Genomic DNA, 4,683 nt, shown 5'->3' with positions numbered 1-4,683 from the left:
TTCTAACTCTGAGGTATTAAAAAAACAAGCTTAAACTGTAGTAACTGTGGTGATATATTATATATCCTAATAAACTTACCTGAGGATCAGAGAACAGAACCAGCCACTAGATTAAACATAGAGGTCAGGCAGTGGTGGCACACACCTTTAATCTCAGCACTTGAAATCTCATGCCTTTGCTTGGGAAGCACACATGCCTTTAATCCCAGGAAGTAATATGGCAGGGCAGAGAAAGGTATATAAGACATGAGGAAACAGGAACTCATTCCCTTTAAGCCAAGGATTTCATAGAGGTAAGAACTAGTGGCTGACTATTCTGCTTCTCTGATCTTTCAGCTTTCACCCTGATATCTGGCTCTGGGATTTTTTTATTGAAAGATCATCTAAGATTCAAACAACAAGCAACACTTTGAATTTACTTAAAACATTTTAAATCTCTTCACTGGGTTTTTAATATCAAACAACAAAAATATTATTTTTATTTAAGAAGAAAATTCAAAAGCTGATGTCCAAGATGGTGTTGGTAACGTGGCAATTTCATTCTAACATTCTAATATGGAATTAAGACATGTGGTTTAAGAAACCCCATTTTTTTCATTTCATGCCAATAAAGCAATTATGCTTTCAGTATATTACCATTCAAAGATATTTTATCCTTAACTGATCAAATTAAAGGCATTTGTTAGTCTTATAAGTTAGTTCAGATTGAATGACTAAGCTGTTTGATGAAATTTTGCCTCTCCTAATCAAGAGATCTTTCCTGTTCTAATCAAAACTTTATCAGTCTTGTTGGTTTTCATAGTTTTTCTTATCATGTGGAAACAAAAGCAAAACCTCTTCCCCAATGTAACACATATCCAGGTTTCGATTCTGAGGTCAACACATCTTTAAAAAACATGCAGGCTGATTTAATTGATCAGGTTTTTCTACTATCCAATGTCTATGCACAGCCATTGTTCCTTTTTCATCAGCATTTTAAAATTCTAAAGTTAATAAAGCACTGTGTAATCTATCTCTGGGAGACTTTATTTCCCCTTTCTATTTATTAAGAATATCTTTTAAAGTGCAATTGTGTCTTTCTACTACTTCTTGTCCAGTAGGATTATGTGGAATATCTGTAATATGCTTCATGTTGTGAAAAACTGTTTCATTTTATTAGAAACATATGCTGAGGCATTGTTAGTCTTAATTTGTAAAGATATTCCCATAATCACCATAACTTCTAATAAAACTGTAATTATAAAATTGGCCATTTCAGAACTTAAAGCAGTTGCCCATTAAAATCTTGAATATATATCTATGCTATGGTGAACACACTTTAATTTTCCAAACTCTGCAAAATGAAACACATCCATTTGCCAAATTTCATTTCTTTGAGTACCTATTGGGTTACTTCCTGCAGGTAATGGAGTGTGGTTATGCAAAGAACAAGTAGGACACTTCCTTATAATTTCCTTTGCTTGTTGCCAAGTGATGGAAAAATGTCCCTTCAAACCTTTGTTATTAACATAGTGTTCATTATAAAATTCTGAGGCTTCTAGTTATTTCCTACAAATAACTGATTGATTTTATCATTACCTTGTGCTGAAGGGCCTGGTAGACCAAATGAAATCTGAATTTGTTATATATATGGGATGATTTCTATTTCTGATTACTTATTGTAATTGAATAAATAAAGTTAGTTCTGAATCATCTGGAATAAGTTCAGTCGTTTCAATATGTAAAACAACTCTCTCTGCATAGTGAGAGTCAGAAACTATATTAAGAGGTTCTAGAAAATCTAATAATACCATGAGAATAGCATATAATTCTTATTTTTGAACAGAATCATAGGGGCTTTGAGCCACTTTACTTATTTTCCTGACTTATAGCCTGCCTTTCCTTATTTATTTTCATTAGTATACAATGTAGGGGCTCCAGAAATTGTTTTCCCATTTACTGTATAGAAAGGGGAGGAAGAAGATGCTGTGAGCTGCCAGCAGGAGAAGCAAGATATGAAAATACCAATAAGCCATGGCCACATGGCAACTCATAGATTAATAGAAATGGGTTAATTTAAGATATAAGAGCTAGCTAGCAAGAAGATTGAGCCATAGGCCATCCAGTTCATAATTGATATAAGCCTCTATATGCTTACTTGGGTCTGAATGGATGCAGGACTAGGCGGGACACAGGAAAACTTCTGACTACACTATATGAAGGAGAAACTAGGAAACCAATTAATTCTTTCCATAAAGTGAAGTCTCTTGCTTTGGGGATATTTGTTGTTAATATCTCTAAAAAAATTACCGCAAGATCTTTGCTAATTTTTGTTTCCTGCTGATAATGAGGCAATTTCAGCATTAGTAAAAGGTACTACAATTTCTACTGGGTCTATTCCTGCTAGTTGACAAAGTCTCAATTTTCCTTTAAAAATCAATTCAGAAAACTTTTCTACATAGGTCTTTAATTTTTAGTCTATTTGTGTGTTAAAACTATCCATTTATCTAAGATATTATCTTCCCTCTGCATAACAACTCCTATGAGGAAATGAGTAGAAGGTAGAATGACTAGAATACAATCAAGCTCTTGACCCAGGCAATCCACATTTGCATCTTGAATTTTTTTTCTACCAGAACCAATTCTCTCTCAGCCTCAGAAGATAATGTTCTTGGACTATTTAAGTCCTTATCACCTTGTAAGTTTTTAAATAAATTACTTAGCTCTTGAGTAGTTAATCCAATTAATTGGGCTGTAGCCAGTTAATATCACCCAGCAATTTTTGGAAATCATTAAGCATTTGTAATTGACTTCTACTGATTTGTACTTTCTTTAGCTGAATTTTCTGTAAACCTATCTTATAACCTATTTAATTGATAGAATCTCCTTTTTGTGATTTTGCAGGAGCAATTTGTAATCCCCATCAAGGCAAAATTCTCTTTACTCAATCAAACATATTTTCTAGGGTATCTGCATCTAAATCAGCCAATAAGATATCATCCATATAGAGGAAATTATAGATTGAAGTAACTATTTATGTATTATTTATAATGACAGTTATACAAAATATTTACACAAGGTTTGGCTGTTTAACATTCTTTGTGGAAGAATTTTCCAATGGTACCTTCTAACAGATTGAGAATTATTATAGGTAGGCACCATGAAGGCAAATTTTTCTCTGTCCTGTTCTTGTAAAGGTATAGTTTTTTTAAAGCAGTTTTTTAAATCACTTACTATAATAGACATCTCTTAGGTAGTAAAGAAAGCAAGGGAATTCTGGCCTGTAAAGATTCCCATTGGCTGAATCATCTAATTTCTAGCTCTCAGATCTGTTACCGTTCTCCATTTTCCAGACTTTCTTTTAGTGACAAATACAGAATTCCAAGTACTGGTCTTTTAATTGCTCCTTGGATGAGTTTCTCCAATATTGACAGAGAATAATTGAACTAGATTTAATATCAGGTCTTGCAAAAGGTGCCCTAAGCCATTTTGTGATGGCAAAAGTTTACCTTGCCTGTCCTTTGCTGATCTGCATTAATTAGCCCAATGCTGGCCTTTGCCACACCTTCTTCATATTCCAGAAGGCATGGGTCTTCTGTTTGAATTATTTCTAGAAAAAACATTGTTTCTAGGAATGTCTTGCCTACAATCCCTTTCCTGATGACCATACTTACCATAATTAAAACATCAGACATTTTAACTTTTCTTAAAACTTTTAGAAATCATTTTTCCTATCAAAGTAGCATCATAAGCATAGGATCTAATACCAGCTGCACTTCTAATCCACTCATCTATTGATGCTATTTTGCCTTCAAAGCCCTAATTGCCACTTTACATTCTGAATTAACATTTTCAAAAGCCAAAGATTCAAATAAAATTCATCTGACTTCTGGATCTGATACTATTCTATTTACAGCTGAAGTCAATTTAAAAAAAAGTTGGTGAAGGCTTCTTTTGGACCTTGTATAATTTTAGTAAATGACTCAGAACTTTTTTCTGATTCCTTGTCCCAAGTATTCAAAGCTGCTAAATGACATAGGGCCAAGATATAATCATCAAATTCAAACTGTCTTTGCTATTCAGCATATTTGCCTTCACCCAGAAACTGGTATTGGGAAATATCAATACCTCTAGCTCACTGCAGCTATTAAGAATGAAACATGAATTACCAGACTGATAATAATTATAATTGGCATGAAATCACTTTCATGGAAAGTCTTATGTTATTAAAACATCTTAAATGCCATATTCTGTAGGTCTCTGAAGTGTTTGAAGTTACCTTTCTATTTATAATATATATTTGACCTTGAAAACACACCTAACATGACTATAAGTTTGATTGTTACAGATAACTAATTACTTACTTACATTTCTTAATTATCTTAAATAGTCTCTAATAATATCTTTCAAGGTCTAGAATTTTACATTACATTTTTAAATGATCCTCACAGTTACAATATCTTAAACAAAAGTAGTAACATATATACAGTACATTCAAACAAAAATAACCCTAAATTTGTATCAATAAACAAAAATACCTTAAACAAGAGTATATATATATATATATATATATATATATATGCTATAATAAAAATAAGCTTAAATTTGTATCAATATGCCTGAATTCATACCTATGTAACATATTTGAGATTAATAGTTCCTTTTCAGTTTAAAAGTAGATTCAATAATCTACCCTTTAATCCA

This window comes from Peromyscus eremicus, chromosome 4 (genome assembly GCF_949786415.1).
Source record: "Peromyscus eremicus chromosome 4, PerEre_H2_v1, whole genome shotgun sequence".
Lineage (NCBI taxonomy): Eukaryota > Metazoa > Chordata > Mammalia > Rodentia > Cricetidae > Peromyscus > Peromyscus eremicus.
This window is presented reverse-complemented; position numbering follows the sequence as displayed.